The sequence below is a fragment of the Xiphophorus couchianus genome, chromosome 10 (assembly GCF_001444195.1).
Source record: "Xiphophorus couchianus chromosome 10, X_couchianus-1.0, whole genome shotgun sequence".
NCBI lineage: Eukaryota > Metazoa > Chordata > Actinopteri > Cyprinodontiformes > Poeciliidae > Xiphophorus > Xiphophorus couchianus.
Window position 1 is genome coordinate 2,992,226 of NC_040237.1, and position 15,729 is coordinate 3,007,954.

General features: G+C 41.2%; 1 protein-coding gene across 30 annotated transcripts in view; it reads right to left on the bottom strand.

Annotated features, from left to right (window-relative positions):
* tcf7l2 (transcription factor 7 like 2) overlaps positions 1–15,729 on the bottom strand; it is a 108,000-nt gene that overhangs the window by 32,621 nt on the left and 59,650 nt on the right. The window lies entirely within an intron of this gene.

Below are 15,729 nucleotides of genomic sequence, written 5' to 3' on the forward strand. Positions count from 1 at the left end.
GGGTGTGTGTCTGCGTGAGTTAGTGTGTGGGCTCTGCGGCGCCTCCAGGATGCCCAGAGACGAACTGGTAGCTTGAAACAGCTTTGGCTACGAGGAAAAGCAGGCAAAAGCAAGCGATCGAAACAAAGAGGAAAGAGCAGGAGAGAGGAAAGAGAGAGGGAAAAAAAAGGAACAAGACACAACAACATCCACAAAGGGAGGGCAGGCTCAGCAAAGTGTGGCCAACAGTCACTTCGTCTGTGTGATGCTGACAGTCCAGACTTCATGCCCACTTTTCAGGAGGGAAGCAAGTCTTCACTCTGACACCAACCTGGCACTTTTCATTGCACTCGTTTTAGGTTTTTCTCCTTTTGCGCTCTCCCCGTTTTACAAACAATACCTTAGAGTGGAGAGCAATTGTTCTGTTAACATACAGACGCCCCCCTCGCTAAACTCCATTCAAGGTTCCTGTGAACAAGGCCTCCAGCCCCTCCTCGCCGTCCACCTCTTCCCATTCTCCTTCCTCCGCTACAAAACCTTCAGTAACTTAAACAGTAAAAAGAAATAATAAGAAAAGTTTTGGAGAAGTGAGGGTGAATTTTTTTTAACATAAAAATGTTTTCAAATAAATAAATAAATAAAAATTGCTTATTTATTTTTAGTTTAAAAAGATGGCCAACAAAAAGAAAAATTAAATTGCTGTCCCTCTAAATATTTATTTTAAGTAAAGAACATTTATGCATAATATCCAAAAATAAAAAATAGTTTCCTGATTACAGTGAATTATTCTAACTAAAAATTACAAAATAATATTAATAAATGCAAAATTCATAGCAATTTTTACATTATTCAGTTAACTCCACTTGTCACTCTTTAATAACCTCTAAGAGCTTAAATCTAAATAATGACCGTAACGGATTAAATATTTATTGAATAAGTAATTTCTCCCCCCTGAGCACTACTAACTTTTAATATGTTTTTTAAAATAATTGAAAGGACGTTGATTAAAGATTATGCTAAAAAAAATTATATAATACACTGTTTAAATGTGGCTACATTTACATTTGTATAGTATTTTTAGCTAAAAGTTGGCACCTTAAAACAACTAAAAACTTTTCTCCTCTAATTGAATCCCACTTTCTTCCTTTTTTTCCTCTTTTTCTGCAGCCTCTCCATCCCTGTTAGGACCCTGCGCTTCTCTTGGCCTGCAGCAAGCAGTCGTGAGGCCCTCAGGAGCCAAAACAAAAGCCCCCGAGAATGTTCTTTACACAACTCGGACAAAAGCGCTGGGGCTTCGGCTTGACAAGTAAAAGAGCTCCGACAAGGCGGCGGCTAATTGCCTGCCCTCCCTCCATTCAGCCGCCCCGCCATGCTCAGCCATCTCCTTTTGTCCCACGTGCGCTCTCTAAAGTAAACTGCCACCTCGCCGGCGAGTGATGGACAGCTCACAATCACTCGGCCACAATGGCGTCGGCGCCGCGGCGCGAGAGAAACGTGGACATTTTTTTTAAAAAAAAGACAGAGAGAGAAAAAGAAAGTGGGTAGGAAAAAAAAGAAAAACGCATTCCGTTCCTAAAAGCGGTTTTAGGAATTTAAACGAGTTAAGCAACATTAAAAAGAAAGTTTTGCAAAAGCTGGGAAATGGATTAAACTCTTAAATAAATCCATGTTTTAACAAAAAAGAAAAAAACACAAATTCAACATCAAAGTCCAAAGTTTTGTATTTTGTAAATTACTATAAAAATTGTAACAAATTACAAGTTTTAAAAATATTAATTCTTAATGCGTTTAAAGACACATACCTTAAGAAAAGCATTCAAAAATACATCCAGTCTGATTGGTTAATATCGAAAGAAGCAAAGGAATGGAGCAGTAAATGGTACATTTAAATGTTAAAATAATACAAACTGAAATTTCCCCCAGTGTAAGCAATAAAATTAATAATTAGTGTCTATTTAATAAAAAAAAAATTAGTACAATAAATAAATGAGATTTAGTTTGATGTCTTGCAATAATACGCTGTCAGGCTGTCAGCACAAAGCAATCAAACAGTGCCTTTCATTATCCAAATTGTCAATCTGTCACTTAGCAGCATAAGTGTTATAAATTGCCAAACAAACGGCAGAAAAAAAATAGTTTGCAAGCAAAATCCAATCAGGACAAAATATTTAAAGTCAAACAGGCGGTGGAAAGTGAAAAACCACAGCGATTAAAATGTTAAAAAGCCTTACCATTTAAAAGAGCTGTATTTGGGATGCTGCTCGGTTCCTGGTTAAAACAAGCATGCTGGCACTCATGGTAGTGCACAGACTTCAAGCAGACTCCCACCACCATGTCAGCCACTAATCCACTGGGGGGCAGCACCTCATCTACGGCAGCCCCCTTCGCTAAAGCCCCGATGGATTACGCCGATAAGACGGCGGTCGGAGGAACCGGCGCGAGAGCCGAGGCATGCAGGAGCGGCTCCTGACCATCCCAGAACGGAGGAAGAAGGGACCGGGGCCCCGAGCTGGCTGCTCACTCTCAGCCTCCCCATGCATTCAAACACCCGCTCTCCTCCGCGTCTGACCAGGACTTCCCTCTCACCCCCTCGCCCATCTTCATATCCCCCCTAATAAGCTCTTTTGTGTCCATCTCTCTTTCTTTGATAAGTTGAAAGAACAACAACAACAAAAAAAAAGAAGCAGCGAGAGAAAAGGGCTTTTCTCTCAGCGGCTCAGCAGACATAAAGGTGCTGGAGTGCCGGTCTATAGGAGTTGCCCTAACTTGGCTAAACTCGAGCAGCGGGGTGTCTCTCGTCATGTCATTAATCCTCCCAAAAAACTAGCCAAGCTCCATTCACCGCCAGTCACACCGGATTAAATGCTAAATAAGAAAAAAAGAAAAACAAAACAAAACACAAACAGCAAAAAAAATGGCATCCCCGAGAAGAGAAAGCATCCCGATCCGGGGCGAAGTTGAAGCAATGTCGAATGTGATAAATGCGACAGATTTTTTTATTCAAGAAGCAAGCAAAAGTAAAAAAAATAGAACACAAAAAAAAAAGCATTTGTCCGTACAAGATGATGATGGAAGAGAAGATCCTGCACCTCCGGACTCTAAAGTCAGACGAAAAGGGAACCAACAGCAGCTAAAATAACAGCAAAAGGCACAAATAAGGAGATAAAGCCGAGGCACGGATTTTAAGAAGAGCCGGCATAAGAAAATTCAACCCGGTCCAAATGATGGCTTGAAGAGAGGAAGCCCACTCTTAAAGCCGTGATCCGACCATCCACTATACCACCGCTGTGAGCCTTTTAACCACAGCAAGAAAAAAATTACTATTGATCTTCAAATGGCGATAATTGAAAAGATCAAAAAGATTAAACAAAAAGAAAAGAAAAAAAAATTGAGATTGCGCTGACTTACCATGTTGTGCTCCCCTTTTTTTAGTTGCCGAGTTTTTCGTTTAAATGTAGGGGAAAAAAAGAAAAAAAAAAGAGAGAAAAATATTTGCTCAAAGATGCAGTATTGGCGGTGTCAGATTTTTTGCAGCAGCCTCTTGATCGTATTACTTCCACAGTCCTGGTTTCCAATGCGTCTGAACTTTTTCCCTTTCTCTTTTATTTTGTTTGTGGTACCTAGCCTTTTTTCCCCCCTGCTTAAGACTTTAAAAGCCTTCGGCTCAGCAAAGCAGCGCAAATTATCTTGCCACCTTGCTCAGCTCTGATGCTTTGGCCGCCAACTTCGGAAAGGCCCTTTACTACTGCATCAAAATTAGCATTGTCAAAGCAGTTAATGAATATTAATATTGTATTTGTCATTGGAGCTGGCCCATTGCTGAACTCCAAGTCATCCATCAGGGACAAGATTAAGCACACAATTATTTCTGACTGACAGGGACCAAATCTGCAAGTTTTTTTTCTCCCTTCTTCTTTTCTTTTTCTCCTCCAACAATTTAAAGAAAAAGACACAACATCATCTTAAGGTACCTCCCATGAGACGAGACAAGATTAATACACTTTTAATGAAGCGAGATTTCATGGTGCACGAACAGCAGGAGGATCTAGAAAATAAAAAAAGGAGATTATTCAATTTTTTTGTCTCTATTCTATTCATTTTAAAAGAAGGGCATGTTTTGAAATAACAGCAAATTTTGGATTAAATTTCAAACATAAAAAGAAGATTCCCTTTTTTTCCCCCTTCCTCTTTTAGGGGAAAATGAGCAGATCCCTTATCTGGGATCGCTTTTTTTTCCACCTTTGTCGGAGCACGAAGATGAATAAAAGAATAAGACGTACGAGTGTGAGCTGCGCCGCAAACATCGCCGGCGCTAAATTTAACATGAAACATTCATTAAAATCCCGGGACCTCCGGCGCTCTGTCTCGGCAGAGCCCAGCGGAGAGCCGACCGCTGAGGACCACACACACACACACACCCACACAGAGGCAGCGCCTGCATCAGCAGCATCCGCCGCAGCAGCACAGCAGCGCTTCAGCTGCATCCCGGAGAATCCTCTCTATCAAACGCGCCGGTTTTACTACTCCACAAAGCCTCATCCAACACGCCACAATGCAGGATTTAAAAGTGCTTCTAAATCAGATTTGTCAATTTTCCAGGACAATTTTCTATTTTTTCTTTTAAGACAGAAAAATCCAACAATCCCACTCTGTGCACAAATCCTTAAACATAAAGGCTTTTAAGCAACCTAACACCTGATTTTTTATTCTCTTCAATTTCTGAGACTCAATCTTTTTGTTTTTTTCCCCTCCGAAAAAAAAGAAAATCCCTGATTATTTTTCACTGTTTCTTGATTTCCAGTTAATTTAGAAACTCGTTTACAGTTTACAACTCTCGAAAAGAACTCAAACTTAAATTTAAAACAAATAAAAAAGAAAAAAGCACCAATAGAATCGCCCACATACATACAAAGAAATAGCAGATGTGGGGCACAGCGACGCCAGCAGTTCGATAAACCGGCCCGAATGCGAGGAGGTCAAGCTGGGGGCTTCACCTCGGAGCGCCGGGCTCCTGCTGACCACCCTGCCGGCTCCCTAATACCATTAGCAACCCTTAGATGAACATATTAAATTGGCCTTTTGTTCTGACGATGTGGATCCGGCCACAGCCAGCCACTGGTTTCACGGCATCGAATGCAGATGGTGCTGCTTTACGTATTTTTTTTTCTTCAGTGAACTGAAAAGCTCTTAAAGAAAGTGTTCCGTTCTCACAAACTCTTCCGATTGTCAAAAGCCGCCGGCTCTATTTTTTCCCCCCATCGTTTGTTTGCTAAAACTTAAGAAAAAAAATAAAATCAGTTCGTTGTTAATCACAATCTTTTAGTTTTACCCTTAATATTTAAAAAATTCTTGAAAGATGCCAAATTAAACCAATTAAGTTGTTAAAGAAAACTTGAAAATTTACAGTTACACTTAAAACTCAAAAAAATTCTACCAATTAAATAACTTCTAATTAAAAAGTTTGCTTCAACTGTTAAAAAAAAGTTATAATAAATTGATAAACACTGCCTTAAATAAATAAAAAAAAATTTAAGTGCAGAGCTTTCTAATAAAATTCCACTATAGGAATCCTACAAAAACATTTTCCATTTAAACACATTTTTTAAATAAAAAGTGTGTTCACTGTTTTTGTGTATTTAGAAATAGGGGGGGAAAAAACCCCAGAGTGTTTTATTGTGAGTAGAGAGCCTGAGCCGGTTGCAGCGTGGGTTAAGGAGGAGACGAGAGCGAGCAGAGCAGCTCGGCGGCCCAGCGTGATCACATCAGCGCCGGTATCAAATTAACTCTCCGACTTTGAAATTTATTGATCTGCTATTAAGACACTAGTGAACTTGATGAAGTGAGTGCTGTAGGTGACTCGGAGGACTTCAAAGTCTTGCGCCCGCCACATAAAACAAGCCACTTTGATCCCCACTCCGCTCCTCGGATCTGGAGAGGGAGCATCAGAGGAACCCCCCAATTCCACTCCTGTTTCTTTTTCCTTCCTCCGAGCTCGGGCTCCGACTCCCTGCTCCCCCACCACCACCACCTTCTTCTTCTATCCCCCTACCAGCAGCACCACCACGCCTGCCCAATGCCCCCCGAGAAACCGGGCAAAGCGTCGGCAAGTCGGGTGCAGCTTCAGATTCACAGGGACACAAAAGAAACCAGCACACCTGCATGGAAAAAATGCAACGCTATGTGGAAATACTAGCATGAGGCGACAAGCTTCGCCTGCCAGCGTAAAAAAACCCCCAACAAAACATTAAAAAAAACAATGAGCCGGCGATAAGATGAGGCTTCTTCATACCAAATACGGGTTGTAATAAGGCGATGAGACAGACAATGCAGAGTGGGAGATAGCAGCACTGCTGTGTGATAAATGCACCCCCCTTTGCTTAAGGCAAACCTTCATTCTGCATTTAATATTTTGTGCTATATATTTATTTATTTATATATAATGTTTTAGTGCCACTGGGTGGAGGTAGTAGCTAATCTTTTCAACAGAAAGCACCTCCAACTTAAATTATTATGGGTTTGACAATTAATTACCTTAATTTTTTTTTTTTTGCAACAAAACATCCAGCACAGACAGAAGAGAGAGGCAGAAAGTCAGGTTTTACCCTCCACTGAGCTGCTAACTTTGCAGGACGCAGGGGAAAAAAAACAAAAAACAAATAGGGACGGCTAAATTAATCATCGGCAGGACGGTGTTTGCGCTCAGGCTCCAGCGCTCAAAGGCAGGGAAGAGTGCGTGTGTCTGCGCAGTAAGAGTGGCAAGGATAAGCTGCGTCTGTTTAATTAAGAGGGGGTAAAACAGATGATAAATGCGAGACAGTTAAACATTTAATGTGTGCTTATCTCCCCCCCTTTAACTTCTTCATTTATTTAGTTGGGAGCGATTCAGAGTGGGTGGCGCTGAAGGGTGGAATTAAGACGCCGCAGAAGTCAGGGAGCAGCCGCATCCTGACAAATGATTTGACGTTTTTCAGTTTAACAGCATAAAAAAAAGGAATTAGATTAAAAATAGCTTAAAAGACATTGTATATTTCTGTTTTACCTAATTTTAAGCAGATTGTGTTTTATTTTTGTGTGTGAATAAAAAATTAAAAAAAATCTATCAAGGGCCTTGTTTCTTCTTCATTTCACATGACGAACGCTTAATATTTTTTCTGCTTGATCCCCGTTGTGTATATCGCGCTGATGCACATTGCCTAGAGTCAATGTCAAATCTCGGCTCCAAAAGTCCCAAAAAAAAAAAAAAAAAAAAATTGCGAATGAACAGCGCCCGCGGCGCACACATTCCCTTTACTCAACCCGCTTGCAATAGCTCCCCCAAAGTTATGGCTTCCAACGTGACGGTGTTGGATTGAAACGCAAACAAGATCATTTCATTTCATTTAGTTATGTAAAAACAGCATGTGTTTGTGGTATATTTACAATGAGAGGGGAGAAAAAGAGCTAAATATGGTCAGATTAGAAAAGGGTGAGGTTGGGGGGTGGGGAGGAGGTGCAGCTAAAACTAAAAAAGCAAAAACCGACAGAGGGAAGAAAAAGAAGAAAAGGAGGAGGAAGAGCTGGTGGAGAGCGAGGGAGAGAGAAAGTGTGTGAGAGAGTGAGAGAGAGAGAAAAGCCCTGTGCCAAAAGCATATATAAGAGAAACCTTCACCAATTAGTGGGGAGAAACGGGAGAGGGAGCTGCCGCGGCGTCGGCACTCAAAGAGCCAGGCCTCGCGGCGAAGCTGTCATGTCGGCAGGATTGATCAACAGGCCTGCTATTTCTAATGGCATGTTGTCATGAAGCTGCAGCCATGGGGAGCCACCTGCCTCAGTCCTCCTCGCGCAGCACTTGGTGCATGTGCATAGGTGTGTGTGTGTGCTCGTAAGCGCATGTGTGTTTACATGCATGGAAAGATGGGGTTGGAGCTATTGCAGCAGCCATACCTATTCTGTGCCCATATATCTTTTACTAACAATTTGAGAAGAGCCTGGAATCCTCCTCCCACTCTCTGGCAGTCTACCTCGGATTCTCCTGAAGGCGGAAGAGAAATGTGCCATCTTGGATTGTTCTTTATTCTCACTCAGCAGAGCTGCGCTGCAGTAAAATCCAACACAGTGATAACATCATGTATGCTAACTGGAACGTCTGCAGCAGTTTAACAGTCTTAATTAGTGTTACTCATGTAATCATTGTTATTATGGGGATGATGTCAGTAAAGGTAGAAGTATAATCATCAGTACTATTACTACTAGTAGAATGAGTAGTACTAGAAGTAGCAATAACAGTATCATACTGATTTTTATAGTATCACTACTATTATTGTTATTAGTAGTAGCAGTAGAAATGGAAGTAGTAGTAGTAGTATCATTTACCATTAGTAGTAGAGTTTTTATATTGGTAGTAGTAGTGGTACTTGTGTCATTAATGTCATCATCATCATTACCATTATTGTTAGCAGTATAATTATTGTATTATTATTAATACTATTGCCTAATAGTAGTAGTACAAATTATTATTATTATTATCATTATTATTATTAGTAGTAGTAGTAGTAGTATTATTGTAGACATCATTCATTGTCAGCTTAGGCTTTACATCTTAGTCTCATGCCACCTGACTCTTCAAAAAGCAGTGCTTATGATTAAAATGTAATCTATTAAATAATTAAAAGCTGGAAAATAAACTGAAATGAAAATTCATTGCTAAATAGCAAGGCCTGAAAAACAACGATAATAATAAAGTCTTTATTAAGGAAAAAAAAAGAAAACAGACAAATAAAAGAAGTCACGCTATCCATGATCGTCCTCAGCACACGAGCACCGATCTGCTCTAGCGGCTAAACAAGCTCAGACTCGGCAACAATAAAAAAAGTCAAATAAAAGTTACAGAACTTGAGAGTTCAAGGTACTGCGGGCTACTTGGAGAGCGTGTCACGTACGGTTAACCTTTTTATCGGGCACGCCTGTGGTCTCATCAGTCGATGAAATTCTTCGCCCGCGGCGGCTGGCTTAGCCGAGGGACACGGACCAATAGAACGTTTTTTTCATCGTGTTAGCATTTCAAATGGCGAGCGGAGGGTGGAGAGGAGGGCATCTGGAGGGGCGGCGGGGAAAGACGCTCGAACCGATCGTTGCCAGTGGAATTAATTGCCTATTCCGAGAATAATGTCCCTTAGCCGTGATCCTCGGAGGGCCGTACGCTAGCAAAGGGCACTTTTTTTCTGTTGTTTTTTTTTGTTTGGCGTCTTCAAAAAGAAGAGCGCTTAGGGGTGCTGGACGTATTGGAGGGTGGGGGGGGGGTTGGAGGGTGGAGGGTTTAGCTCAGTCCCCTTTATGTCAGGGAGAAATAATCAGAAGCACTGAACCAAAGTCAACTAATCCATTTCCCAATTAAATATCGCCGAAAGTAATGACGCCAAAGATGAATATAAACCGATATATAAATATTAGAAAATGAGGGATTGTTTTATCAAACCTTAATATATTTTGGCTAATAAGGTGATTATTAAAGGAAATTCACTTCAAACCCCCCCCAAAAAACATGTATATCTGGCTCTCAGCCAACATTCGATAAATGGCTCAAGATGGCGCGACCCCGGTGGCGCTTCTATCCTTTTATTTAAGGGGATTTAAGTTCAGGCTCGGCAACACATTGGCCAAGCATATGCAATGACCCTAACTGATATCGGTGCATCTTTTAGCCTCATCTTAATCTAACCTCTATAAAGCTCGGGCAGCTTTTCAGACTCAAAACAGCATAAAAAACAAGTATTGTTTGGATCCGGGGGGGAAGAGGCTGCCCCGGGAGAAGCCTCCACAGAAAAGCCGGACCCAAGCCGAGGCGGGAGCCCTTTGGAAAAACAGCTGCTCATGCACTCCAATCACTAGGAAAAGAAAAACAAAACTCGACTGCTTCGAAGGACGAGAAAACATTGGGGTTTTTTTAGCATTTGTGAACACGCCGTCCCTGGGTGTCACCCTCTACGGGGCCCCGTTCGCACCCCGGTGTCGATTTCATCCCTCGGCAGATGGAACGGGCGAATTCGCAGCGGTTCCCCCCCGTTTATACGCCTCTCCTTTCGCTCATTGTGAATTCAGTCGACGAAGTCAATCTTATTAACTTCCGCGCCAGTTCACACATGACATTTTCTTCAATTTTCTCGGCGACATCAAAAACATCAATTAGCAGCTCGAAAATGGGAAAGAGCGAATGACGGAGTCCGATAACGCCGGCTCATTTGAAGCCGAGGGTAAATCTATTCTCCAGTTTTGAATGTGTTCATTACAATTGCGTTTTTTCAAAGAAGACCTCCAAATAGCAAAGAAATTTAATTTATCTCCCAGAAATGTCCAGAAATTGTTTTTTCCCATTTCTTTCTTTATGTTTTTTTTTTTTTTTTTTAATCCCGTGTCTATCTCTCAGCCACAGTGGGCGACACAAAGCATTATGGTGCTGCATTTTCCTTTTCTCATTAGAACAGATCACAACTCCCACAGAAGTTGAAACCCTATATGGTAACCTCTGGTGTAACCCAGAAAAATTATTTTAAAAGGGAGTCCCAACATTTTCTTTAGCAAAGAAGAAAAGGGTGCGATAAAGTAGCCCTCCTGTGACCTCTGGTTTTAACAGCAATACCAGACACTGATAAATGTAGTGTCTATTTTTACCCCATGAGGGGAGATATTATCAGATTAAAGCAATAAAATGCTTTATAGGCTTTTCCCCCATGTATGTTTGAAGATATAGAAGAATTATGGAATATTTTAAACGCATTATTAGATTTTGTTTATTTTCTGAACAACTGGTGGATTACACTGATTAATTATGATCAGTTCAGTGATTTGGTAATTTGCTCATTATGAACGTTATTATATTAATTTAAAATGAAATAAAACAATTTAAATAGGTTATATATATTTTTTGATTCCGTTATATATGTATATTTTAATCACATATGAGAATTTACTTTCCTGTTAAAAAAATATATCTATATCCACAGTGTCATTGATCATTTCCTGCTGCTCTCCATCACTGTTGAATCAAAACGTGAAACACAAACCTACGCATTAATGAAGCCCTCTCATGGTTCACCTCTTTTTGATGAACATGTAACTCAATAAACCTCGACCGGTAACCTTTAAGTAAAAGGGCTATTTTCTGCCGATATCCAAACATTGTCAGGCGGCTTCCTCGTGCTTGAGTTACAGCTCCGAAAGGCGGCGAACAAAAGGAAACTTTAGCGGCTGGTGGAAAGACACTCGTAATGCAACTGGGGGCAAGTGGAGAGAGAGGGAGGTGGGGGGGGACAGTCGAACACAGAACAGCGAGGATCACATTCCTCCGACCCATTGATTTCTGATCTTTTGACATTATTTAGTTGCTTTTTATTTTCTTGCGCGTCTTGTAGTCCATGTCACAAAAGACAGAAATGTCCAAACAAGCGATGTCGGGGATATCTACTATCTGTCAAAGGAGCAGGCTTTTCCCGGTATTAAAAGCGGCCGAATGCTCTGACGCAGTGCCGAGAATCGGCGGGATGAAAATATCACTCTTTATAATGGGGGCTAATCAGATTTCGGCTTTTGCCTTCAAGCTAAAAGGAGATGGAAACGTACAGAGCGGTATGGCTGTAACCAATACACTTCTGGTTCATCCCCACCCTGACCTCAACACAAAAGGCCCCACACTTGTAGTCCAATATCTGAGCTGCTTTGTGCAAAAAAAAAAAAGAGAAAAAGAGAGAACAAAACAGGTCTAACAAGCAAAAAGTATATAGAGGTTTTGGTCTAATTTTCCTATAGAAGCACACAACTCACTGGATCTTAAGCGAACCAATTAACCTCACCTCAGCTCATTAAAAGCTCTCCTTTCATGGCCAGAAGCAGTAACTCATCTGCCTACACGGGACATGAAAGCGCAAATTTGTCCATCCGAAACTCTTAAAAGTAATTGGAAAAGGTAGATATGAAGGGCCAGTAATCCGGGAACACAGCCCCAACTTGTGTGAAGTTAAAAGCCGATGTGATTATAGGGAACAGCGGCATGAGCGGAAAGATCACGCAGACATTGTCATGTAATTTGGAATATATAATCAGCTCTGGTTTGTATGCAGTGGCTCCTAAAGTCTAACTACAAAATTGGGACAGTTGAACGCAAGGTCACAACGTGAATGAGAGGAATCTGAAGTTTTCTACAGATTTTCTGGTCAAAGGAAACTTTTTTTGTTGTTGTTCGGAAACTTTGAGGAATATTTTTTGTGGCTACAGTGTCTTCTCGGAAGCTTTGGAATTGGAACAGGAGGGAGGATGAAAATGGTTTCTTTTCTGCCACCAAACGTGCAGCGCTGGTATATTTGGCACGTGAGAGCCCAGCTCAACACATCCAGTTGTTGCCTGGGGTTTTCACTTTCAGTCTCATTGAAAGTCCATTTCTGTCACCCCCATATATGAGCATTAATATTAGTCATAACATAAGGATTACAGCAGAGTAATTTCATGTGCACAAACGTCTTTTTGTTTTGTTTTTTTTCCCTGCACATTACTTCCAGGCCTTTGTTGAAGCTATCTAATGGATTAATGGCGTTGAGGGGGCAATTCATTCAGCTCTTTCTGTTGCAGACGTGTGCGGCTCACACTGTGCGCGCGCTCGTCCAGCCAACCAATCTCTGTCATCTGCATCAAAATAATTACAGAGATAAATGCACCATTTGACCGTTTTCACAGCTATCTAATCTGAAGCGGGCCTGCGAAAGCGCACGGGAGGGGAGATGATCAAATCCTCGTTTAATGGAACTGATCGCTGCTGTGTGTTCCACGTTCAGCCGACAGCAGCGTTACAGATGCAACGCCTCATCTTTTTGTGCATTTAGCGTTGCCCCGATTTGTCCCTTCTGGATTTTCTGCTTGGAAGAGAAATTAGGTCTGTTTCCCGGAGTTTGGCTGGACGTGTTTATTAACAAACACTTCAGCCCAATTTCCGTTCAGAGACGAAAGGGGAGAAGCAGCAAAGGATGGTTTTGCATGAACTGTACGTTTTGCTCTTTGCTGTCATTCTGCATTTCTGATGCTAATTTTAAAATTAGTCTTTTAAATTTAATTACAGAGGAAGGAAAAGGAAAAAAGAAAAAGTTAGTCGAGACAAACCAACCAGGTTACCGGACAAATTTCTGACTTTGCTGATTCTGATCATGATCACTTTCCTGATTTTAATTCTGATGCAATGTAAAAAGAAAAAGTATAAAGAAAAAGTGTTTTCACAGAACTCTTTGTGTTAATGCATTTACACACTGATAAAAGATGGGAGGTTTCAGTTTTGATGCATTTAGTGTATCGCAAAAAGAAAGATAAATTTTTTTAATTATTTGACCACCTTATGATCGATCAGAGGCGATCAACGAGAAATTAGCCAATACGGTTAGCATCTCAAAAGTTGAAACAGTATCTGAACTTCTGACCCCAAATATCAAAGGAGCTGAAAAGCAGGTTTCATGGCTGCAGTGAAGGACCAAACTGCAGAGAGAGAAGCAGGAAGTTCAAATCATCTCATTGTGATCCTCTCTCATCCTCTTAGTACATGTTTCTGTAGGTTATAAGAAAGACTTTATGACTTTAAATATGACTTTAAAATGATTTCTGTTGCAAAAAATAGTCAAGGTGACTGTTTCAAAAGTAAAACTAGTAATCTAGGAGAGATTATTCTTTTTCGCTAGATGGCCATCTGATCAGACAGCCCTGATACTTAACCAGCTAACATTAGCCTGGATTCACATGTGTTTTTCTGTCAAAATGGGGAACTTCCAGGTTTTTATTCTATTTTTTCATTTAAGTCTACATATCAAAATCACAATATCTATAAATAAACATTAAAGATAATATTATCCAACTACAATAAATCAATATGCAACATTACTTTTGACGCAACAGTATATTTTTTTCTTTTCTGCAACAAAAAATGTTTCATAAAGTGCTTACACTTTTTTTTTTTAGTCAAAACACAGATGAATATTGTCTTTTACTTTAAACTGAGTCCCAAATACAAACCTGATTCTTCTTGTTGATTTTATTTTACACCAATGTGCCAAACCATTCTCTGGTATGAATTTTGCTGTAGCCTCTCAATCAGCTCCCTGCAGGCGACCGCTCCACTTCCCCCATACACAAATCATCTGCAAATGACTGGGCCTTCCAGTTGCCATTAGGAGCTACATGATGTGGAGCTGCTCCAACTAAAAGACCTTGTAATCAACAATGGTGTAAATGTGTTAAGTTCACTGTCTCGTACGGCGGGGAGTTCAATGGTCCTGACAGTGTAATTACGGGTTGCCGCCACAACGCAGTGGTCGGCACGCTCGACGCTAATTCAATCCATCTTCATTTCCAACAGCAACGCCCCCCTCACCATTGATGGATAGTTATCATTAGAGAGTGACAAAGCGCTGAAACGAGCGAGGCGTGTGCATTCGGTGGACGAAGAGTAGCGGTGGTTTACACGGAGGCAGGAGTGAGCATGGAGAGGTCGAAACGAGGATGAGGAGGGGGGAGAAAGTTTGGGTCAGGCAGCGGGTCGGCATCCTTCACACAAAGACACACTGACTATCTGAATGCGCACAAGCAGTTTGGCTCGCCGCGACCCCGACACACAGAGAGGCTATGGCTCAACTCAGCAGCCTTTTATAGCATGCTGCTCGCTCTGCTGACACACATACACACACGCCGACAGACACAAACACAAAGTCTAGGGCAGCAAAACACAAAACCACAGGCTGGGACTGAGGCTGACTGGCTTGCTCCTCTATATTTTCAGTCTATATATTCAGCCTCTGTGTCTTAATTATGTGCTCCTAAAAGAACGGGCCCTTCCAGTCTTTTGGAGGCCCTGCTGGATCATTACATGACTTTTAAACTCCAGACGAAAACACACAATATGACTTATTCTTATGAGCATTTCCCTGCCTGAAAATTATACAGTTTGGGACATTTTCTGCATCGAAATTGTCTCCGGAACAAACCAGGTCTGTAAAACGAGGAAATAGGGAACAGACATGGGAGTAGAAGAAGAAGAAAAAAACAAAGGGGGGATTTCAGAGTGGCGCCGTTTCACAGGTTCGGCCTAATCTTGTTTGAATCAATTGTGGTCGGCGACCCGGCAAAGGCCCATGTGGCGGCAGCCTGCTCCACCACGCTTTCAAAGAGAGCCGCTGTCACTGTTGCCCCCCACCCGTCAACCAGGAGGTGGTGCTACTGGGATGAAGTAGCACCATCTTTTTTTTTTTCTTTTTTGTTTTTTTTGCTTAGGCAGCTGAAAAGCAGAAAAGAAATGTGTTTGGTGGAGATGAAATAATAACTGGGATTTAAAAGGCTCCTCTGACACCAAGTGTTGTAGATGCTCCCTAGAAAAGACGCTCCGTTTTCCAGTCTGAGTAGATTTAGCAGATTTCATTTAGAAGATGCTGCCTCTGGAAAAGCAGGATCTTCTCAATGAGTGGTTATGCTCTGACACGTGCTGCCAAGGATGGCTTGACATTCTATTTATAGAATCAATCAATCAATCAATCAATGGGCCAAGGATGGGAATCGTCCAATTTTCTTCTCATCAGCTCTAATTGCCAAGATTTAGATAATGTCAAACTTTTTCCTATCCTAACTTTAAGAACTCTGGTTGTTGCATCTGTAGGTCAAAAATACTCTTCCGCATGTATAGGCAAGATGTAAAAAAAAGAATGTCATGAAAGATTTTACTAATTTAATTTATCAAAGTGAAACTGATCTAGA